Here is a 24,083-nt window from a genome sequence, read left to right as displayed (position 1 = left end):
GGGCGCTCGTCTGCACTCCCCTCCGGCCTGCTGGATGAGCTCCTGGCGAGCCCGGAGTTTCTGCAGCGGGCGCAACCTTTCCTAGAAACGGAGGCCCCGGGGGAGCTGGAGGCCTCGGAAGAGGCCGCCTCGCTGGAACCACCCCTCAGCGAGGAAGAATACCGGGCTCTGCTGGAGGAGCTTTAAAAGGACGCGGGGCTGGGACGGGGTCGGGGCAGGGCGGTGGCCGGTGGCCGCTCTTTCGCGGGGAACACCTGGCTCGGCGTGGAGGGGCGTGTGTTCCCTCCGGGCCGACCCGCCTGGGATTCCTGCCTTCCAGGTCTAGGCCCGGTGAGAGACTCCACAGAGCGGAGAGCTGCCATTCTTTCCTGGGCATCCCGGGGATCCCAGCGCCGGCCCAGGTACCAGCAGGTGGGCCGTGTACTGCGCACGCGCGAGTTCGCGGGCAGCCGCCTAGGCTCTGGGAGCAGCCCGGGCAGAGCTCTCGTGCCTTTCCGCCACCCCACCCCGGCCTGACCAACCCCTCGCCACCCACACCCCCCACCCCGGACAATGCGTCCTCCCCTGGGCTGGGTGGAGAACCCCGTCCCGCGAAACACCGGGCCCGCGCAGCGTCCGGGCCCGCCATCCCTCCAGCGGCGGCTCGCCTCCTCTTCGCCTCCGCTCCACCGTCGCCCGCCCGCCCGCCCGCCCTTGCCCCTGCAGCCTCCCAGCTGCCACCGTGGAGCGCCTGGCGGCTGAACGCAGACCCCAGGCCCCGCGCACGCTGGCGATGCCGACCGTTCCAGGCGGGAGGGAAGGCGGGCAGCGATGGAGAGACGAACGGGAGACCCAGAGGGGCCGAAGGATGGGCGGAGGGAAGTTGGGAGGGAGGGAGGCAGGGAGGGAGGGAGGGAGGGAGAGAGAGGGAGGCAGTGAGGAACGGAGGGAGAGACAGAGCGACGCAGGGACAGAGGGCGGGCGGGAGGGAGCCAGGGACAGAGGGAGGAAGGCAGAGAGCATAAACGGTCTCTGGCCTCCGGGAGCAACGGGACCCCCGCGCTCCGGGAAAAGGGTAAGCGCCCGGCGCGGGCTGAGGGCTGGGCCCACGGCCGCCGCGTCGGGAGGGCGGGGCACCCATTCGCTTCGATTCCGTGGAACAAGGAACGGGCAGCTACCTCAGAGAAAAAAGACCGGGACCCGGGTTGCCCTCGGGTTTTCACCCGCGTGGTTCACAGACCGCACATCCCCAGGCTGAGCCTCGCAAAGGAGCGCCAGGCCGACAGCCCCGACCACAGAGGAGCCACACTCAGGACGACTGAAGCGTGATTTGGGATTCCACGCTGCTGTGCCCTCTGCAAGGGGGCCTGTTGCTCACGTCTCTCCGGCCCCCGAAAGGCTGAGCATGTTGACTGTTTGCTTCCGGAGCTCTGCGGGCACCCACCGGCATCCAGGGAAGGGTGGAAGACCGGCATGGTGTCTCTTCGCTCTCCTTGCCAGTTTCCAAACCGGCCACACTGCAGACTCCCCATGTTGCGGTACACAGGAATCCATCGTCAGGCCATCACGCCGGGGATGCATCCTTTCCCTGGGGTCTCGCTCTGGTCTTCTGCGTGGGAATGAACGAGAGCCACACCCCTGTGCGTGTGTGAGACTGTCACGGCCACGGCGACACCCACAGGCATTGCCTCCTTCACCGAGAGAGGGCCTGGAAAACTCAAGACTCCCACGGAGGTTCAGTTCCACACTCCCCTCCAGCCTTCCAGGCTGGATTCTCCCTGCTGAAGGCGCGTGGGAGCCCAGAGAGCGGCCTCCAGTTCCCGCGGGATTCCTGGAGAGGTCCGGAGAGCCAGACCCCGAAACCCGCCCCCCTCACCCCTTCCCCCTCTCCCCCTTCCGCTTCGTCCCTCCCGCCCCCACCGCCACCCCCGCCCCCACCACCAGCGTCACCACCACCACCACCACCACCACCGCCGCCCCCCCTCCCCCCGGCCCCAGGGGGCCTCCACGCCCTGGGACCCTTCCGGAGGGCGGGCTGTCCCAGGGCTCACCGCCATTCATGAAGGGGTGGAGCCTGCCTGCCTGTTGGTCTTTATAAGAGCGGCTGGCTGGCTGTCCGGGCCGGTCTCCTGGCTGCACCTGCGCCCAGTGCACAGGCCGGCTGAGGTGCCCGGGAGCCCGCGGGCCTCTCTCTGCCCGTGTCCGTCCGTGAAATTCCGGCCGGGGCTCCCCGCGATGGCTCTCCCGACACCTTCGGACGGCCCCCTCCCCGCGGAAGCCCGAGGACGAGGACGGCGAAGGAGACTCGTCTGGACCCCGAGCCAAAGCGAGGCCCTGCGAGCCTGCTTTGAGCGGAACCCGTACCCGGGCATCGCCACCAGAGAAGGGCTGGCCCAGGCCATCGGCGTTCCGGAGCCCAGGGTCCAGATTTGGTTTCAGAATGAGAGGTCACGCCAGCTGAGGCAGCACCGGCGGGAATCTCGGCCCTGGCCCGGGAGACGCGGCCCGCAAGAAGGCAGGCGAAAGCGGACCGCCGTCACCGGATCCCAGACCGCCCTGCTCCTCCGCGCCTTTGAGAAGGATCGCTTTCCAGGCATCGCCGCCAGGGAAGAACTGGCCAGAGAGACGGGCCTCCCGGAGTCCAGGATTCAGATCTGGTTTCAGAATCGACGGGCCAGGCACCCGGGACGGGGTGGCAGGGCGCCCGCGCACGCAGGCGGCCTGTGCAACGCGGCCCCCGGTGGGTGTCACCCTGCTCCCTCGTGGGTCACCTTCGCCCACGCCGGGGCGTGGGGAACGGCGCTTCCCGCACCCCGCGTGCCCTGCGCGCCTGGGGCTCTCCCCCAGGGGGCTTTCGTGAGCCAGGGAGCGAGGGCCGTCCCCGTGCTCCAGCCCAGCCAGGCCGCGCCGGCACGAGGGATCTCCCAAGCGGCCCCGGCACGCGCGGATTTTGCCTACGCTGCCCTGGCTCCCGCGGACGGGGCGCTCTCCCACCCTCAGGCTCCTCGGTGGCCTGCGCACCCGAGCAAAGGCCGGGAGGACCGGGACCCGCAGCGCGACGGCCTGCCGGGCCCTTGCGCGGTGGGACAGCCTGGGCCGGCTCAAGCGGGGCCACAGGGCCAAGGTGGGCTTGCGCCACCCGCGTCCCAGGGGAGTCCGTGGTGGGGCTGGGGCCAGGGTCCCCAGGTCGCCGGGGCGGCGTGGGAACCCCAAGCCGGGGCAGCCCCACCTCCCCAGCCCGCGCCCCCGGAGGCCTCCGCGCGGCAGGGGCAGGTGCAAGCCATCCGGGCGCCCCCCCAGGCGGGGCTCCTCCAGGAGCCGGGGCGCTCGTCTGCACTCCCCTCCGGCCTGCTGGATGAGCTCCTGGCGAGCCCGGAGTTTCTGCAGGGGGCGCAACCTTTCCTAGAAACGGAGGCCCCGGGGGAGCTGGAGGCCTCGGAAGAGGCCGCCTCGCTGGAACCACCCCTCAGCGAGGAAGAATACCGGGCTCTGCTGGAGGAGCTATAAAAGGACGTGGGGCTGGGACGGGGTCGGGGCAGGGCGGTGGCCGGTGGCCTCTCTTTCGCGGGGAACACCTGGCTCGGCGTGGAGGGGCGTGTGTTCCCTCCGGGCCGACCCGCCTGGGATTCCTGCCTTCCAGGTCTAGGCCCGGTGAGAGACTCCACAGAGCGGAGAGCTGCCATTCTTTCCTGGGCATCCCGGGGATCCCAGCGCCGGCCCAGGTACCAGCAGGTGGGCCGTGTACTGCGCACGCGCGGGTTCGCGGGCAGCCGCCTAGGCTCTGGGAGCAGCCCGGGCAGAGCTCTCGTGCTTTTCCGCCACCCCACCCCGGCCTGACCAACCCCTCGCCACCCACACCCCGCACCCCCCAACCCCCACCCACGGAAAATGCGTCCTCCCCTGGGCTGGGTGGAGACCCCGGTCCCGCGAAACACCGGGCCCGCGCAGGGTTCGCGCCCGCCATCCCTCCGGCAGCGGCTCGCCTCCTCTGCGCCTCCGCTCCACCGTCGCCCGCCCGCCCGCCCGCCCGCCCGTGTCCCTGCAGCCTCCCAGCTGCCACCGCGTAGTGCCCGGCGGCTGAACGCAGACCCCAGGCCCCGCGCCGGCGATGCCGACCGTTCCAGGCGGGAGGGAAGGCGGGCAGAGTTGGAGTGACGAACGGGAGACCCAGAGGGGCCGAAGGATGGGCAGAGGGAAGTTGGGAGGGAGGGAGGGAGGGGGGGAGGGAGGGAGAGAGAGGGAGGCAGTGAGGAACGGAGGGAGAGACAGAGCGACGCAGGGACAGAGGGCGGGCGGGAGGGAGCCAGGGACAGAGGGAGGAAGGCAGAGAGAAAAAACGGTCTCCGGCCTCCGGGAGCAACGGGACCCCCGCGCTCCGGGAAAAGGGTAAGTGCCCGGCGCGGGCTGAGGGCTGGGCCCACGGCCGCCGCGTCGGGAGGGCGGGGCACCCATTCGCCCCCATTCCGTGGAACAAGGAACGGGCAGCTACCTCAGAGACAAAAGACCGGGACCCGGGTTGCCGTCGGGTTTTCACCCGCGTGGTTCACAGACCCCACATCCCCAGGCTGAGCCTCGCAAAGGAGCGCCAGGCCGACAGCCCCGACCACAGAGGAGCCACACTCAGGACGACTGAAGCGTGATTTGGGATTCCACGCTGCTGTGCCCTCTGCAAGGGGGCCTGTTGCTCACGTCTCTCCGGCCCCCGAAAGGCTGAGCATGTTGACTGTTTGCTTCCGGAGCTCTGCGGGCACCCACAGGCATCCAGGGAAGGGTGGAAGACCGGCATGGTGTCTCTTCGCTCTCCTTGCCAGTTTCCAAACCGGCCACACTGCAGACTCCCCATGTTGCGGTACACAGGAATCCATCGTCAGGCCATCACGCCGGGGATGCATCTTTTCCCTGGGGTCTCGCTCTGGTCTTCTGCGAGAAGACCTCCCAAGGTGCTGGGATTACAGGTCAGAGCCACCGCGCCCGGCCTGTACTTGTGTCTTTTCCAAAATTGACTATTTTGGGATAAGCTTAACATCCTCACTGCCTGCCTTTGCCCCCCACAAGTAATTAGCATACGCCTAAATAAAGTTTAAGCAAGCTAGCTCCACTATTCCCAAGCATGCATAATCTAGGGTCTAGTCTTTAGAAGTATAAAGGACAAATCGTACGAGTACAACTACAGAAAATGTTGTACCCAAACTGGAAAGGCTTAAGTGATCAATTGACGGATTTGTGTTTCCTGTGGAAGAGGGTAGAAGGCAGAGTGCTAATATAGATATATAGGGGAGAAGAGGACAGGGCTTTTATGAAATGAATGCAGTCAAATCTTGGGAAAAGTTTCTTAAGTAGCATGAATGTTAGAGAGAGGATTCATGCAATTTCAATCTTAGCCGTGTCTAAAAATATCAAGACATAGCCAGCAGTTTTTGAAAAATAAATTATTCTCAACAAAACTATTAATGAGACTGATGAGGTGTTTCCTTTATTTTTTGTCTTCCAGTTACTTGGGTTTCACAGTCACATATTCAAGGGAGCGTACGGCTGTTTGGTAAAATGAGAGAATTCCACATCATGTTTTTGTTTGTTTGTTTTTAAAGATGAAAGAGCTGAACAACCTTGTTTGGTGTTAGCAATACCACCAGATTGTTCAAATTTCTTTAGAATCGTACTCCTTAAATTACACTGTGATGTAGTTTCAAAAATTGTCTGTAATGGCCTGTGAATTGACAGCTCATTAGGACATTCTTCAGTTTGGCTGAAACCAAAAGACCTGAAACCGTCGAAATTGAAAAATAATGGGGTTTGCCAAATTCTGCTTCTCACACTTTCACCTACCACGCCGTGTTCAAATAGTGTGCTTGATAAGTATCGGAAACTTAAGGTACTCTTAATTTCAGTATAGTTTCACCAAAGTGGTATTCTTTGTGAGAAAGCCATAATCTCATCAGTAAAGCCTTTCGAAAAGATCCAACGGAAAATATGAGCTAGCAACTCATCATGACAAGAAAGTAAAATTCAGGAAAAATCCTAAGGCAGAGCAGCTTCAGGCTTCGGTGTGATACTATCATAGTCTGGGCGCAGTGGCTCACGCCTATAGTCCCTTCACTTTGGGAAGGCAAGTTGGGGCAGATCACCTGAAGTCGGCCGTTGAAGACCACCCTGGCCCAAATGGTGAAACCTCCTCTACACTTTAAACAAAAGACAAAAATTTGCCTGGCGTGGTGGCGTGCTCATTTAGTCCCAGCTAGTCTGGAGGCTGAGGCAGGAGAATGCCTTGAGCCCAGGATGCGGAGGCTGCAGTGAGCTGAGCTCAGGCCACTGTAATCCAGCCTGGGGGACAGAGGGAGACACTGTCTCAAAAATAAATAAATAAGTACATAAATAAATAAATAAAATGAAATGAAATTGAAATAATATTTTCATATTCCCCTCACCCGGCCCATTTTATTTTCAGAGTATTGGATAAACCACCTGTTTCCCTGTGCGTTAGAGATTTTTTTTCTCAGACATTGAAGTTTTCTAAGTGCAACTCCATAAAATGTCTCATTTTTAACGTAAATAGTTTCTATATGGTTGTGAAACGTGAACTTTGCGATTCTGTGAGGAAGACTGAACTCTGAAGTACCCCCTGCATTTCCCGCCCCTCGCGTCCCAGGGGATTCCGTGGTGGGGCTGGGGCCAGGGTCCCCAGGTCGCCGGGGCGGCGTGGGAACCCCAAGCCGGGGCAGCCCCACCTCCCCAGCCCGCGCCCCCGGAGGCCTCCGCGCGGCAGGGGCAGGTGCAAGCCATCCGGGCGCCCCCCGAGGCGGGGCTCCTCCAGGAGCCGGGGCGCTCGTCTGCACTCCCCTCCGGCCTGCTGGATGAGCTCCTGGCGAGCCCGGAGTTTCTGCAGCGGGCGCAACCTTTCCTAGAAACGGAGGCCCCGGGGGAGCTGGAGGCCTCGGAAGAGGCCGCCTCGCTGGAACCACCCCTCAGCGAGGAAGAATACCGGGCTCTGCTGGAGGAGCTTTAAAAGGACGCGGGGCTGGGACGGGGTCGGGGCAGGGCGGTGGCCGGTGGCCGCTCTTTCGCGGGGAACACCTGGCTCGGCGTGGAGGGGCGTGTGTTCCCTCCGGGCCGACCCGCCTGGGATTCCTGCCTTCCAGGTCTAGGCCCGGTGAGAGACTCCACAGAGCGGAGAGCTGCCATTCTTTCCTGGGCATCCCGGGGATCCCAGCGCCGGCCCAGGTACCAGCAGGTGGGCCGTGTACTGCGCAGGCGCGGGTTCGCGGGCAGCCGCCTAGGCTCTGGGAGCAGCCCGGGCAGAGCTCTCGTGCCTTTCCGCCACCCCACCCCGGCCTGACCAACCCCTCGCCACCCACACCCCCCACCCCGGACAATGCGTCCTCCCCTGGGCTGGGTGGAGAACCCCGTCCCGCGAAACACCGGGCCCGCGCAGCGTCCGGGCCCGCCATCCCTCCAGCGGCGGCTCGCCTCCTCTTCGCCTCCGCTCCACCGTCGCCCGCCCGCCCGCCCGCCCTTGCCCCTGCAGCCTCCCAGCTGCCACCGTGGAGCGCCTGGCGGCTGAACGCAGACCCCAGGCCCCGCGCACGCTGGCGATGCCGACCGTTCCAGGCGGGAGGGAAGGCGGGCAGCGATGGAGAGACGAACGGGAGACCCAGAGGGGCCGAAGGATGGGCGGAGGGAAGTTGGGAGGGAGGGAGGCAGGGAGGGAGGGAGGGAGGGAGAGAGAGGGAGGCAGTGAGGAACGGAGGGAGAGACAGAGCGACGCAGGGACAGAGGGCGGGCGGGAGGGAGCCAGGGACAGAGGGAGGAAGGCAGAGAGCATAAACGGTCTCTGGCCTCCGGGATCAACGGGACCCCCGCGCTCCGGGAAAAGGGTAAGCGCCCGGCGCGGGCTGAGGGCTGGGCCCACGGCCGCCGCGTCGGGAGGGCGGGGCACCCATTCGCCTCGATTCCGTGGAACAAGGAACGGGCAGCTACCTCAGAGAAAAAAGACCGGGACCCGGGTTGCCGTCGGGTTTTCACCCGCGTGGTTCACAGACCGCACATCCCCAGGCTGAGCCTCGCAAAGGAGCGCCAGGCCGACAGCCCCGACCACAGAGGAGCCACACTCAGGACGACTGAAGCGTGATTTGGGATTCCACGCTGCTGTGCCCTCTGCAAGGGGGCCTGTTGCTCACGTCTCTCCGGCCCCCGAAAGGCTGAGCATGTTGACTGTTTGCTTCCGGAGCTCTGCGGGCACCCACCGGCATCCAGGGAAGGGTGGAAGACCGGCATGGTGTCTCTTCGCTCTCCTTGCCAGTTTCCAAACCGGCCACACTGCAGACTCCCCATGTTGCGGTACACAGGAATCCATCGTCAGGCCATCACGCCGGGGATGCATCCTTTCCCTGGGGTCTCGCTCTGGTCTTCTGCGTGGGAATGAACGAGAGCCACACCCCTGTGCGTGTGTGAGACTGTCACGGCCACGGCGACACCCACAGGCATTGCCTCCTTCACCGAGAGAGGGCCTGGAAAACTCAAGACTCCCACGGAGGTTCAGTTCCACACTCCCCTCCAGCCTTCCAGGCTGGATTCTCCCTGCTGAAGGCGCGTGGGAGCCCAGAGAGCGGCCTCCAGTTCCCGCGGGATTCCTGGAGAGGTCCGGAGAGCCAGACCCCGAAACCCGCCCCCCTCACCCCTTCCCCCTCTCCCCCTTCCGCTTCGTCCCTCCCGCCCCCACCGCCACCCCCGCCCCCACCACCAGCGTCACCACCACCACCACCACCACCACCGCCGCCCCCCCTCCCCCCGGCCCCAGGGGGCCTCCACGCCCTGGGACCCTTCCGGAGGGCGGGCTGTCCCAGGGCTCACCGCCATTCATGAAGGGGTGGAGCCTGCCTGCCTGTTGGTCTTTATAAGAGCGGCTGGCTGGCTGTCCGGGCCGGTCTCCTGGCTGCACCTGCGCCCAGTGCACAGGCCGGCTGAGGTGCCCGGGAGCCCGCGGGCCTCTCTCTGCCCGTGTCCGTCCGTGAAATTCCGGCCGGGGCTCCCCGCGATGGCTCTCCCGACACCTTCGGACGGCCCCCTCCCCGCGGAAGCCCGAGGACGAGGACGGCGAAGGAGACTCGTCTGGACCCCGAGCCAAAGCGAGGCCCTGCGAGCCTGCTTTGAGCGGAACCCGTACCCGGGCATCGCCACCAGAGAAGGGCTGGCCCAGGCCATCGGCGTTCCGGAGCCCAGGGTCCAGATTTGGTTTCAGAATGAGAGGTCACGCCAGCTGAGGCAGCACCGGCGGGAATCTCGGCCCTGGCCCGGGAGACGCGGCCCGCAAGAAGGCAGGCGAAAGCGGACCGCCGTCACCGGATCCCAGACCGCCCTGCTCCTCCGCGCCTTTGAGAAGGATCGCTTTCCAGGCATCGCCGCCAGGGAAGAACTGGCCAGAGAGACGGGCCTCCCGGAGTCCAGGATTCAGATCTGGTTTCAGAATCGACGGGCCAGGCACCCGGGACGGGGTGGCAGGGCGCCCGCGCACGCAGGCGGCCTGTGCAACGCGGCCCCCGGTGGGTGTCACCCTGCTCCCTCGTGGGTCACCTTCGCCCACGCCGGGGCGTGGGGAACGGCGCTTCCCGCACCCCGCGTGCCCTGCGCGCCTGGGGCTCTCCCCCAGGGGGCTTTCGTGAGCCAGGGAGCGAGGGCCGTCCCCGTGCTCCAGCCCAGCCAGGCCGCGCCGGCACGAGGGATCTCCCAAGCGGCCCCGGCACGCGCGGATTTTGCCTACGCTGCCCTGGCTCCCGCGGACGGGGCGCTCTCCCACCCTCAGGCTCCTCGGTGGCCTGCGCACCCGAGCAAAGGCCGGGAGGACCGGGACCCGCAGCGCGACGGCCTGCCGGGCCCTTGCGCGGTGGGACAGCCTGGGCCGGCTCAAGCGGGGCCACAGGGCCAAGGTGGGCTTGCGCCACCCGCGTCCCAGGGGAGTCCGTGGTGGGGCTGGGGCCAGGGTCCCCAGGTCGCCGGGGCGGCGTGGGAACCCCAAGCCGGGGCAGCCCCACCTCCCCAGCCCGCGCCCCCGGAGGCCTCCGCGCGGCAGGGGCAGGTGCAAGCCATCCGGGCGCCCCCCCAGGCGGGGCTCCTCCAGGAGCCGGGGCGCTCGTCTGCACTCCCCTCCGGCCTGCTGGATGAGCTCCTGGCGAGCCCGGAGTTTCTGCAGGGGGCGCAACCTTTCCTAGAAACGGAGGCCCCGGGGGAGCTGGAGGCCTCGGAAGAGGCCGCCTCGCTGGAACCACCCCTCAGCGAGGAAGAATACCGGGCTCTGCTGGAGGAGCTATAAAAGGACGTGGGGCTGGGACGGGGTCGGGGCAGGGCGGTGGCCGGTGGCCTCTCTTTCGCGGGGAACACCTGGCTCGGCGTGGAGGGGCGTGTGTTCCCTCCGGGCCGACCCGCCTGGGATTCCTGCCTTCCAGGTCTAGGCCCGGTGAGAGACTCCACAGAGCGGAGAGCTGCCATTCTTTCCTGGGCATCCCGGGGATCCCAGCGCCGGCCCAGGTACCAGCAGGTGGGCCGTGTACTGCGCACGCGCGGGTTCGCGGGCAGCCGCCTAGGCTCTGGGAGCAGCCCGGGCAGAGCTCTCGTGCTTTTCCGCCACCCCACCCCGGCCTGACCAACCCCTCGCCACCCACACCCCGCACCCCCCAACCCCCACCCACGGAAAATGCGTCCTCCCCTGGGCTGGGTGGAGACCCCGGTCCCGCGAAACACCGGGCCCGCGCAGGGTTCGCGCCCGCCATCCCTCCGGCAGCGGCTCGCCTCCTCTGCGCCTCCGCTCCTCCGTCGCCCGCCCGCCCGCCCGCCCGCCCGTGTCCCTGCAGCCTCCCAGCTGCCACCGCGTAGTGCCCGGCGGCTGAACGCAGACCCCAGGCCCCGCGCCGGCGATGCCGACCGTTCCAGGCGGGAGGGAAGGCGGGCAGAGTTGGAGTGACGAACGGGAGACCCAGAGGGGCCGAAGGATGGGCAGAGGGAAGTTGGGAGGGAGGGAGGGAGGGGGGGAGGGAGGGAGAGAGAGGGAGGCAGTGAGGAACGGAGGGAGAGACAGAGCGACGCAGGGACAGAGGGCGGGCGGGAGGGAGCCAGGGACAGAGGGAGGAAGGCAGAGAGAAAAAACGGTCTCCGGCCTCCGGGAGCAACGGGACCCCCGCGCTCCGGGAAAAGGGTAAGTGCCCGGCGCGGGCTGAGGGCTGGGCCCACGGCCGCCGCGTCGGGAGGGCGGGGCACCCATTCGCCCCCATTCCGTGGAACAAGGAACGGGCAGCTACCTCAGAGACAAAAGACCGGGACCCGGGTTGCCGTCGGGTTTTCACCCGCGTGGTTCACAGACCCCACATCCCCAGGCTGAGCCTCGCAAAGGAGCGCCAGGCCGACAGCCCCGACCACAGAGGAGCCACACTCAGGACGACTGAAGCGTGATTTGGGATTCCACGCTGCTGTGCCCTCTGCAAGGGGGCCTGTTGCTCACGTCTCTCCGGCCCCCGAAAGGCTGAGCATGTTGACTGTTTGCTTCCGGAGCTCTGCGGGCACCCACAGGCATCCAGGGAAGGGTGGAAGACCGGCATGGTGTCTCTTCGCTCTCCTTGCCAGTTTCCAAACCGGCCACACTGCAGACTCCCCATGTTGCGGTACACAGGAATCCATCGTCAGGCCATCACGCCGGGGATGCATCTTTTCCCTGGGGTCTCGCTCTGGTCTTCTGCGAGAAGACCTCCCAAGGTGCTGGGATTACAGGTCAGAGCCACCGCGCCCGGCCTGTACTTGTGTCTTTTCCAAAATTGACTATTTTGGGATAAGCTTAACATCCTCACTGCCTGCCTTTGCCCCCCACAAGTAATTAGCATACGCCTAAATAAAGTTTAAGCAAGCTAGCTCCACTATTCCCAAGCATGCATAATCTAGGGTCTAGTCTTTAGAAGTATAAAGGACAAATCGTACGAGTACAACTACAGAAAATGTTGTACCCAAACTGGAAAGGCTTAAGTGATCAATTGACGGATTTGTGTTTCCTGTGGAAGAGGGTAGAAGGCAGAGTGCTAATATAGATATATAGGGGAGAAGAGGACAGGGCTTTTATGAAATGAATGCAGTCAAATCTTGGGAAAAGTTTCTTAAGTAGCATGAATGTTAGAGAGAGGATTCATGCAATTTCAATCTTAGCCGTGTCTAAAAATATCAAGACATAGCCAGCAGTTTTTGAAAAATAAATTATTCTCAACAAAACTATTAATGAGACTGATGAGGTGTTTCCTTTATTTTTTGTCTTCCAGTTACTTGGGTTTCACAGTCACATATTCAAGGGAGCGTACGGCTGTTTGGTAAAATGAGAGAATTCCACATCATGTTTTTGTTTGTTTGTTTTTAAAGATGAAAGAGCTGAACAACCTTGTTTGGTGTTAGCAATACCACCAGATTGTTCAAATTTCTTTAGAATCGTACTCCTTAAATTACACTGTGATGTAGTTTCAAAAATTGTCTGTAATGGCCTGTGAATTGACAGCTCATTAGGACATTCTTCAGTTTGGCTGAAACCAAAAGACCTGAAACCGTCGAAATTGAAAAATAATGGGGTTTGCCAAATTCTGCTTCTCACACTTTCACCTACCACGCCGTGTTCAAATAGTGTGCTTGATAAGTATCGGAAACTTAAGGTACTCTTAATTTCAGTATAGTTTCACCAAAGTGGTATTCTTTGTGAGAAAGCCATAATCTCATCAGTAAAGCCTTTCGAAAAGATCCAACGGAAAATATGAGCTAGCAACTCATCATGACAAGAAAGTAAAATTCAGGAAAAATCCTAAGGCAGAGCAGCTTCAGGCTTCGGTGTGATACTATCATAGTCTGGGCGCAGTGGCTCACGCCTATAGTCCCTTCACTTTGGGAAGGCAAGTTGGGGCAGATCACCTGAAGTCGGCCGTTGAAGACCACCCTGGCCCAAATGGTGAAACCTCCTCTACACTTTAAACAAAAGACAAAAATTTGCCTGGCGTGGTGGCGTGCTCATTTAGTCCCAGCTAGTCTGGAGGCTGAGGCAGGAGAATGCCTTGAGCCCAGGATGCGGAGGCTGCAGTGAGCTGAGCTCAGGCCACTGTAATCCAGCCTGGGGGACAGAGGGAGACACTGTCTCAAAAATAAATAAATAAGTACATAAATAAATAAATAAAATGAAATGAAATTGAAATAATATTTTCATATTCCCCTCACCCGGCCCATTTTATTTTCAGAGTATTGGATAAACCACCTGTTTCCCTGTGCGTTAGAGATTTTTTTTCTCAGACATTGAAGTTTTCTAAGTGCAACTCCATAAAATGTCTCATTTTTAACGTAAATAGTTTCTTTATGGTTGTGAAACGTGAACTTTGCGATTCTGTGAGGAAGACTGAACTCTGAAGTACCCCCTGCATTTCCCGCCCCTCGCGTCCCAGGGGATTCCGTGGTGGGGCTGGGGCCAGGGTCCCCAGGTCGCCGGGGCGGCGTGGGAACCCCAAGCCGGGGCAGCCCCACCTCCCCAGCCCGCGCCCCCGGAGGCCTCCGCGCGGCAGGGGCAGGTGCAAGCCATCCGGGCGCCCCCCGAGGCGGGGCTCCTCCAGGAGCCGGGGCGCTCGTCTGCACTCCCCTCCGGCCTGCTGGATGAGCTCCTGGCGAGCCCGGAGTTTCTGCAGCGGGCGCAACCTTTCCTAGAAACGGAGGCCCCGGGGGAGCTGGAGGCCTCGGAAGAGGCCGCCTCGCTGGAACCACCCCTCAGCGAGGAAGAATACCGGGCTCTGCTGGAGGAGCTTTAAAAGGACGCGGGGCTGGGACGGGGTCGGGGCAGGGCGGTGGCCGGTGGCCGCTCTTTCGCGGGGAACACCTGGCTCGGCGTGGAGGGGCGTGTGTTCCCTCCGGGCCGACCCGCCTGGGATTCCTGCCTTCCAGGTCTAGGCCCGGTGAGAGACTCCACAGAGCGGAGAGCTGCCATTCTTTCCTGGGCATCCCGGGGATCCCAGCGCCGGCCCAGGTACCAGCAGGTGGGCCGTGTACTGCGCACGCGCGGGTTCGCGGGCAGCCGCCTAGGCTCTGGGAGCAGCCCGGGCAGAGCTCTCGTGCCTTTCCGCCACCCCACCCCGGCCTGACCAACCCCTCGCCACCCACACCCCCCACCCCGGACAATGCGTCCTCCCCTGGGCTGGGTGGAGAACCCCGTCCCGCGAAACACCGGGCCCGCGCAGCGTCCGGGCCCGCCATCCCTCCAGCGGCGGCTCGCCTCCTCTTCGCCTCCGCTCCACCGTCGCCCGCCCGCCCGCCCGCCCTTGCCCCTGCAGCCTCCCAGCTGCCACCGTGGAGCGCCTGGCGGCTGAACGCAGACCCCAGGCCCCGCGCACGCTGGCGATGCCGACCGTTCCAGGCGGGAGGGAAGGCGGGCAGCGATGGAGAGACGAACGGGAGACCCAGAGGGGCCGAAGGATGGGCGGAGGGAAGTTGGGAGGGAGGGAGGCAGGGAGGGAGGGAGGGAGGGAGAGAGAGGGAGGCAGTGAGGAACGGAGGGAGAGACAGAGCGACGCAGGGACAGAGGGCGGGCGGGAGGGAGCCAGGGACAGAGGGAGGAAGGCAGAGAGCATAAACGGTCTCTGGCCTCCGGGAGCAACGGGACCCCCGCGCTCCGGGAAAAGGGTAAGCGCCCGGCGCGGGCTGAGGGCTGGGCCCACGGCCGCCGCGTCGGGAGGGCGGGGCACCCATTCGCCTCGATTCCGTGGAACAAGGAACGGGCAGCTACCTCAGAGAAAAAAGACCGGGACCCGGGTTGCCGTCGGGTTTTCACCCGCGTGGTTCACAGACCGCACATCCCCAGGCTGAGCCTCGCAAAGGAGCGCCAGGCCGACAGCCCCGACCACAGAGGAGCCACACTCAGGACGACTGAAGCGTGATTTGGGATTCCACGCTGCTGTGCCCTCTGCAAGGGGGCCTGTTGCTCACGTCTCTCCGGCCCCCGAAAGGCTGAGCATGTTGACTGTTTGCTTCCGGAGCTCTGCGGGCACCCACCGGCATCCAGGGAAGGGTGGAAGACCGGCATGGTGTCTCTTCGCTCTCCTTGCCAGTTTCCAAACCGGCCACACTGCAGACTCCCCATGTTGCGGTACACAGGAATCCATCGTCAGGCCATCACGCCGGGGATGCATCCTTTCCCTGGGGTCTCGCTCTGGTCTTCTGCGTGGGAATGAACGAGAGCCACACCCCTGTGCGTGTGTGAGACTGTCACGGCCACGGCGACACCCACAGGCATTGCCTCCTTCACCGAGAGAGGGCCTGGAAAACTCAAGACTCCCACGGAGGTTCAGTTCCACACTCCCCTCCAGCCTTCCAGGCTGGATTCTCCCTGCTGAAGGCGCGTGGGAGCCCAGAGAGCGGCCTCCAGTTCCCGCGGGATTCCTGGAGAGGTCCGGAGAGCCAGACCCCGAAACCCGCCCCCCTCACCCCTTCCCCCTCTCCCCCTTCCGCTTCGTCCCTCCCGCCCCCACCGCCACCCCCGCCCCCACCACCAGCGTCACCACCACCACCACCACCACCACCGCCGCCCCCCCTCCCCCCGGCCCCAGGGGGCCTCCACGCCCTGGGACCCTTCCGGAGGGCGGGCTGTCCCAGGGCTCACCGCCATTCATGAAGGGGTGGAGCCTGCCTGCCTGTTGGTCTTTATAAGAGCGGCTGGCTGGCTGTCCGGGCCGGTCTCCTGGCTGCACCTGCGCCCAGTGCACAGGCCGGCTGAGGTGCCCGGGAGCCCGCGGGCCTCTCTCTGCCCGTGTCCGTCCGTGAAATTCCGGCCGGGGCTCCCCGCGATGGCTCTCCCGACACCTTCGGACGGCCCCCTCCCCGCGGAAGCCCGAGGACGAGGACGGCGAAGGAGACTCGTCTGGACCCCGAGCCAAAGCGAGGCCCTGCGAGCCTGCTTTGAGCGGAACCCGTACCCGGGCATCGCCACCAGAGAAGGGCTGGCCCAGGCCATCGGCGTTCCGGAGCCCAGGGTCCAGATTTGGTTTCAGAATGAGAGGTCACGCCAGCTGAGGCAGCACCGGCGGGAATCTCGGCCCTGGCCCGGGAGACGCGGCCCGCAAGAAGGCAGGCGAAAGCGGACCGCCGTCACCGGATCCCAGACCGCCCTGCTCCTCCGCGCCTTTGAGAAGGATCGCTTTCCAGGCATCGCCGCCAGGGAAGAACTGGCCAGAGAGACGGGCCTCCCGGAGTCCAGGATTCAGATCTGGTTTCAGAATCGACGGGCCAGGCACCCGGGACGGGGTGGCAGGGCGCCCGCGCACGCAGGCGGCCTGTGCAACGCGGCCCCCGGTGGGTGTCACCCTGCTCCCTCGTGGGTCACCTTCGCCCACGCCGGGGCGTGGGGAACGGCGCTTCCCGCACCCCGCGTGCCCTGCGCGCCTGGGGCTCTCCCCCAGGGGGCTTTCGTGAGCCAGGGAGCGAGGGCCGTCCCCGTGCTCCAGCCCAGCCAGGCCGCGCCGGCACGAGGGATCTCCCAAGCGGCCCCGGCACGCGCGGATTTTGCCTACGCTGCCCTGGCTCCCGCGGACGGGGCGCTCTCCCACCCTCAGGCTCCTCGGTGGCCTGCGCACCCGAGCAAAGGCCGGGAGGACCGGGACCCGCAGCGCGACGGCCTGCCGGGCCCTTGCGCGGTGGGACAGCCTGGGCCGGCTCAAGCGGGGCCACAGGGCCAAGGTGGGCTTGCGCCACCCGCGTCCCAGGGGAGTCCGTGGTGGGGCTGGGGCCAGGGTCCCCAGGTCGCCGGGGCGGCGTGGGAACCCCAAGCCGGGGCAGCCCCACCTCCCCAGCCCGCGCCCCCGGAGGCCTCCGCGCGGCAGGGGCAGGTGCAAGCCATCCGGGCGCCCGCCCAGGCGGGGCTCCTCCAGGAGCCGGGGCGCTCGTCTGCACTCCCCTCCGGCCTGCTGGATGAGCTCCTGGCGAGCCCGGAGTTTCTGCAGGGGGCGCAACCTTTCCTAGAAACGGAGGCCCCGGGGGAGCTGGAGGCCTCGGAAGAGGCCGCCTCGCTGGAACCACCCCTCAGCGAGGAAGAATACCGGGCTCTGCTGGAGGAGCTATAAAAGGACGTGGGGCTGGGACGGGGTCGGGGCAGGGCGGTGGCCGGTGGCCTCTCTTTCGCGGGGAACACCTGGCTCGGCGTGGAGGGGCGTGTGTTCCCTCCGGGCCGACCCGCCTGGGATTCCTGCCTTCCAGGTCTAGGCCCGGTGAGAGACTCCACAGAGCGGAGAGCTGCCATTCTTTCCTGGGCATCCCGGGGATCCCAGCGCCGGCCCAGGTACCAGCAGGTGGGCCGTGTACTGCGCACGCGCGGGTTCGCGGGCAGCCGCCTAGGCTCTGGGAGCAGCCCGGGCAGAGCTCTCGTGCTTTTCCGCCACCCCACCCCGGCCTGACCAACCCCTCGCCACCCACACCCCGCACCCCCCAACCCCCACCCACGGAAAATGCGTCCTCCCCTGGGCTGGGTGGAGACCCCGGTCCCGCGAAACACCGGGCCCGCGCAGGGTTCGCGCCCGCCATCCCTCCGGCAGCGGCTCGCCTCCTCTGCGCCTCCGCTCCACCGTCGCCCGCCCGCCCGCCCGCCCGCCCGTGTCCCTGCAGCCTCCCAGCTGCCACCGCGTAGTGCCCGGCGGCTGAACGCAGACCCCAGGCCCCGCGCCGGCGATGCCGACCGTTCCAGGCGGGAGGGAAGGCGGGCAGAGTTGGAGTGACGAACGGGAGACCCAGAGGGGCCGAAGGATGGGCAGAGGGAAGTTGGGAGGGAGGGAGGGAGGGGGGGAGGGAGGGAGAGAGAGGGAGGCAGTGAGGAACGGAGGGAGAGACAGAGCGACGCAGGGACAGAGGGCGGGCGGGAGGGAGCCAGGGACAGAGGGAGGAAGGCAGAGAGAAAAAACGGTCTCCGGCCTCCGGGAGCAACGGGACCCCCGCGCTCCGGGAAAAGGGTAAGTGCCCGGCGCGGGCTGAGGGCTGGGCCCACGGCCGCCGCGTCGGGAGGGCGGGGCACCCATTCGCCCCCATTCCGTGGAACAAGGAACGGGCAGCTACCTCAGAGACAAAAGACCGGGACCCGGGTTGCCGTCGGGTTTTCACCCGCGTGGTTCACAGACCCCACATCCCCAGGCTGAGCCTCGCAAAGGAGCGCCAGGCCGACAGCCCCGACCACAGAGGAGCCACACTCAGGACGACTGAAGCGTGATTTGGGATTCCACGCTGCTGTGCCCTCTGCAAGGGGGCCTGTTGCTCACGTCTCTCCGGCCCCCGAAAGGCTGAGCATGTTGACTGTTTGCTTCCGGAGCTCTGCGGGCACCCACAGGCATCCAGGGAAGGGTGGAAGACCGGCATGGTGTCTCTTCGCTCTCCTTGCCAGTTTCCAAACCGGCCACACTGCAGACTCCCCATGTTGCGGTACACAGGAATCCATCGTCAGGCCATCACGCCGGGGATGCATCTTTTCCCTGGGGTCTCGCTCTGGTCTTCTGCGAGAAGACCTCCCAAGGTGCTGGGATTACAGGTCAGAGCCACCGCGCCCGGCCTGTACTTGTGTCTTTTCCAAAATTGACTATTTTGGGATAAGCTTAACATCCTCACTGCCTGCCTTTGCCCCCCACAAGTAATTAGCATACGCCTAAATAAAGTTTAAGCAAGCTAGCTCCACTATTCCCAAGCATGCATAATCTAGGGTCTAGTCTTTAGAAGTATAAAGGACAAATCGTACGAGTACAACTACAGAAAATGTTGTACCCAAACTGGAAAGGCTTAAGTGATCAATTGACGGATTTGTGTTTCCTGTGGAAGAGGGTAGAAGGCAGAGTGCTAATATAGATATATAGGGGAGAAGAGGACAGGGCTTTTATGAAATGAATGCAGTCAAATCTTGGGAAAAGTTTCTTAAGTAGCATGAATGTTAGAGAGAGGATTCATGCAATTTCAATCTTAGCCGTGTCTAAAAATATCAAGACATAGCCAGCAGTTTTTGAAAAATAAATTATTCTCAACAAAACTATTAATGAGACTGATGAGGTGTTTCCTTTATTTTTTGTCTTCCAGTTACTTGGGTTTCACAGTCACATATTCAAGGGAGCGTACGGCTGTTTGGTAAAATGAGAGAATTCCACATCATGTTTTTGTTTGTTTGTTTTTAAAGATGAAAGAGCTGAACAACCTTGTTTGGTGTTAGCAATACCACCAGATTGTTCAAATTTCTTTAGAATCGTACTCCTTAAATTACACTGTGATGTAGTTTCAAAAATTGTCTGTAATGGCCTGTCAATTGACAGCTCATTAGGACATTCTTCAGTTTGGCTGAAACCAAAAGACCTGAAACCGTCGAAATTGAAAAATAATGGGGTTTGCCAAATTCTGCTTCTCACACTTTCACCTACCACGCCGTGTTCAAATAGTGTGCTTGATAAGTATCGGAAACTTAAGGTACTCTTAATTTCAGTATAGTTTCACCAAAGTGGTATTCTTTGTGAGAAAGCCATAATCTCATCAGTAAAGCCTTTCGAAAAGATCCAACGGAAAATATGAGCTAGCAACTCATCATGACAAGAAAGTAAAATTCAGGAAAAATCCTAAGGCAGAGCAGCTTCAGGCTTCGGTGTGATACTATCATAGTCTGGGCGCAGTGGCTCACGCCTATAGTCCCTTCACTTTGGGAAGGCAAGTTGGGGCAGATCACCTGAAGTCGGCCGTTGAAGACCACCCTGGCCCAAATGGTGAAACCTCCTCTACACTTTAAACAAAAGACAAAAATTTGCCTGGCGTGGTGGCGTGCTCATTTAGTCCCAGCTAGTCTGGAGGCTGAGGCAGGAGAATGCCTTGAGCCCAGGATGCGGAGGCTGCAGTGAGCTGAGCTCAGGCCACTGTAATCCAGCCTGGGGGACAGAGGGAGACACTGTCTCAAAAATAAATAAATAAGTACATAAATAAATAAATAAAATGAAATGAAATTGAAATAATATTTTCATATTCCCCTCACCCGGCCCATTTTATTTTCAGAGTATTGGATAAACCACCTGTTTCCCTGTGCGTTAGAGATTTTTTTTCTCAGACATTGAAGTTTTCTAAGTGCAACTCCATAAAATGTCTCATTTTTAACGTAAATAGTTTCTTTATGGTTGTGAAACGTGAACTTTGCGATTCTGTGAGGAAGACTGAACTCTGAAGTACCCCCTGCATTTCCCGCCCCTCGCGTCCCAGGGGATTCCGTGGTGGGGCTGGGGCCAGGGTCCCCAGGTCGCCGGGGCGGCGTGGGAACCCCAAGCCGGGGCAGCCCCACCTCCCCAGCCCGCGCCCCCGGAGGCCTCCGCGCGGCAGGGGCAGGTGCAAGCCATCCGGGCGCCCCCCGAGGCGGGGCTCCTCCAGGAGCCGGGGCGCTCGTCTGCACTCCCCTCCGGCCTGCTGGATGAGCTCCTGGCGAGCCCGGAGTTTCTGCAGCGGGCGCAACCTTTCCTAGAAACGGAGGCCCCGGGGGAGCTGGAGGCCTCGGAAGAGGCCGCCTCGCTGGAACCACCCCTCAGCGAGGAAGAATACCGGGCTCTGCTGGAGGAGCTTTAAAAGGACGCGGGGCTGGGACGGGGTCGGGGCAGGGCGGTGGCCGGTGGCCGCTCTTTCGCGGGGAACACCTGGCTTGGCGTGGAGGGGCGTGTGTTCCCTCCGGGCCGACCCGCCTGGGATTCCTGCCTTCCAGGTCTAGGCCCGGTGAGAGACTCCACAGAGCGGAGAGCTGCCATTCTTTCCTGGGCATCCCGGGGATCCCAGCGCCGGCCCAGGTACCAGCAGGTGGGCCGTGTACTGCGCACGCGCGGGTTCGCGGGCAGCCGCCTAGGCTCTGGGAGCAGCCCGGGCAGAGCTCTCGTGCCTTTCCGCCACCCCACCCCGGCCTGACCAACCCCTCGCCACCCACACCCCCCACCCCGGACAATGCGTCCTCCCCTGGGCTGGGTGGAGAACCCCGTCCCGCGAAACACCGGGCCCGCGCAGCGTCCGGGCCCGCCATCCCTCCAGCGGCGGCTCGCCTCCTCTTCGCCTCCGCTCCACCGTCGCCCGCCCGCCCGCCCGCCCTTGCCCCTGCAGCCTCCCAGCTGCCACCGTGGAGCGCCTGGCGGCTGAACGCAGACCCCAGGCCCCGCGCACGCTGGCGATGCCGACCGTTCCAGGCGGGAGGGAAGGCGGGCAGCGATGGAGAGACGAACGGGAGACCCAGAGGGGCCGAAGGATGGGCGGAGGGAAGTTGGGAGGGAGGGAGGCAGGGAGGGAGGGAGGGAGGGAGAGAGAGGGAGGCAGTGAGGAACGGAGGGAGAGACAGAGCGACGCAGGGACAGAGGGCGGGCGGGAGGGAGCCAGGGACAGAGGGAGGAAGGCAGAGAGCATAAACGGTCTCTGGCCTCCGGGAGCAACGGGACCCCCGCGCTCCGGGAAAAGGGTAAGCGCCCGGCGCGGGCTGAGGGCTGGGCCCACGGCCGCCGCGTCGGGAGGGCGGGGCACCCATTCGCCTCGATTCCGTGGAACAAGGAACGGGCAGCTACCTCAGAGAAAAAAGACCGGGACCCGGGTTGCCGTCGGGTTTTCACCCGCGTGGTTCACAGACCGCACATCCCCAGGCTGAGCCTCGCAAAGGAGCGCCAGGCCGACAGCCCCGACCACAGAGGAGCCACACTCAGGACGACTGAAGCGTGATTTGGGATTCCACGCTGCTGTGCCCTCTGCAAGGGGGCCTGTTGCTCACGTCTCTCCGGCCCCCGAAAGGCTGAGCATGTTGACTGTTTGCTTCCGGAGCTCTGCGGGCACCCACCGGCATCCAGGGAAGGGTGGAAGACCGGCATGGTGTCTCTTCGCTCTCCTTGCCAGTTTCCAAACCGGCCACACTGCAGACTCCCCATGTTGCGGTACACAGGAATCCATCGTCAGGCCATCACGCCGGGGATGCATCCTTTCCCTGGGGTCTCGCTCTGGTCTTCTGCGTGGGAATGAACGAGAGCCACACCCCTGTGCGTGTGTGAGACTGTCACGGCCACGGCGACACCCACAGGCATTGCCTCCTTCACCGAGAGAGGGCCTGGAAAACTCAAGACTCCCACGGAGGTTCAGTTCCACACTCCCCTCCAGCCTTCCAGGCTGGATTCTCCCTGCTGAAGGCGCGTGGGAGCCCAGAGAGCGGCCTCCAGTTCCCGCGGGATTCCTGGAGAGGTCCGGAGAGCCAGACCCCGAAACCCGCCCCCCTCACCCCTTCCCCCTCTCCCCCTTCCGCTTCGTCCCTCCCGCCCCCACCGCCACCCCCGCCCCCACCACCAGCGTCACCACCACCACCACCACCACCACCGCCGCCCCCCCTCCCCCCGGCCCCAGGGGGCCTCCACGCCCTGGGACCCTTCCGGAGGGCGGGCTGTCCCAGGGCTCACCGCCATTCATGAAGGGGTGGAGCCTGCCTGCCTGTTGGTCTTTATAAGAGCGGCTGGCTGGCTGTCCGGGCCGGTCTCCTGGCTGCACCTGCGCCCAGTGCACAGGCCGGCTGAGGTGCCCGGGAGCCCGCGGGCCTCTCTCTGCCCGTGTCCGTCCGTGAAATTCCGGCCGGGGCTCCCCGCGATGGCTCTCCCGACACCTTCGGACGGCCCCCTCCCCGCGGAAGCCCGAGGACGAGGACGGCGAAGGAGACTCGTCTGGACCCCGAGCCAAAGCGAGGCCCTGCGAGCCTGCTTTGAGCGGAACCCGTACCCGGGCATCGCCACCAGAGAAGGGCTGGCCCAGGCCATCGGCGTTCCGGAGCCCAGGGTCCAGATTTGGTTTCAGAATGAGAGGTCACGCCAGCTGAGGCAGCACCGGCGGGAATCTCGGCCCTGGCCCGGGAGACGCGGCCCGCAAGAAGGCAGGCGAAAGCGGACCGCCGTCACCGGATCCCAGACCGCCCTGCTCCTCCGCGCCTTTGAGAAGGATCGCTTTCCAGGCATCGCCGCCAGGGAAGAACTGGCCAGAGAGACGGGCCTCCCGGAGTCCAGGATTCAGATCTGGTTTCAGAATCGACGGGCCAGGCACCCGGGACGGGGTGGCAGGGCGCCCGCGCACGCAGGCGGCCTGTGCAACGCGGCCCCCGGTGGGTGTCACCCTGCTCCCTCGTGGGTCACCTTCGCCCACGCCGGGGCGTGGGGAACGGCGCTTCCCGCACCCCGCGTGCCCTGCGCGCCTGGGGCTCTCCCCCAGGGGGCTTTCGTGAGCCAGGGAGCGAGGGCCGTCCCCGTGCTCCAGCCCAGCCAGGCCGCGCCGGCACGAGGGATCTCCCAAGCGGCCCCGGCACGCGCGGATTTTGCCTACGCTGCCCTGGCTCCCGCGGACGGGGCGCTCTCCCACCCTCAGGCTCCTCGGTGGCCTGCGCACCCGAGCAAAGGCCGGGAGGACCGGGACCCGCAGCGCGACGGCCTGCCGGGCCCTTGCGCGGTGGGACAGCCTGGGCCGGCTCAAGCGGGGCCACAGGGCCAAGGTGGGCTTGCGCCACCCGCGTCCCAGGGGAGTCCGTGGTGGGGCTGGGGCCAGGGTCCCCAGGTCGCCGGGGCGGCGTGGGAACCCCAAGCCGGGGCAGCCCCACCTCCCCAGCCCGCGCCCCCGGAGGCCTCCGCGCGGCAGGGGCAGGTGCAAGCCATCCGGGCGCCCCCCCAGGCGGGGCTCCTCCAGGAGCCGGGGCGCTCGTCTGCACTCCCCTCCGGCCTGCTGGATGAGCTCCTGGCGAGCCCGGAGTTTCTGCAGGGGGCGCAACCTTTCCTAGAAACGGAGGCCCCGGGGGAGCTGGAGGCCTCGGAAGAGGCCGCCTCGCTGGAACCACCCCTCAGCGAGGAAGAATACCGGGCTCTGCTGGAGGAGCTATAAAAGGACGTGGGGCTGGGACGGGGTCGGGGCAGGGCGGTGGCCGGTGGCCTCTCTTTCGCGGGGAACACCTGGCTCGGCGTGGAGGGGCGTGTGTTCCCTCCGGGCCGACCCGCCTGGGATTCCTGCCTTCCAGGTCTAGGCCCGGTGAGAGACTCCACAGAGCGGAGAGCTGCCATTCTTTCCTGGGCATCCCGGGGATCCCAGCGCCG

This window comes from Pongo abelii, chromosome 17, assembly GCF_028885655.2.
Source record: "Pongo abelii isolate AG06213 chromosome 17, NHGRI_mPonAbe1-v2.0_pri, whole genome shotgun sequence".
Classification (NCBI taxonomy): domain Eukaryota; kingdom Metazoa; phylum Chordata; class Mammalia; order Primates; family Hominidae; genus Pongo; species Pongo abelii.
This window is presented reverse-complemented; position numbering follows the sequence as displayed.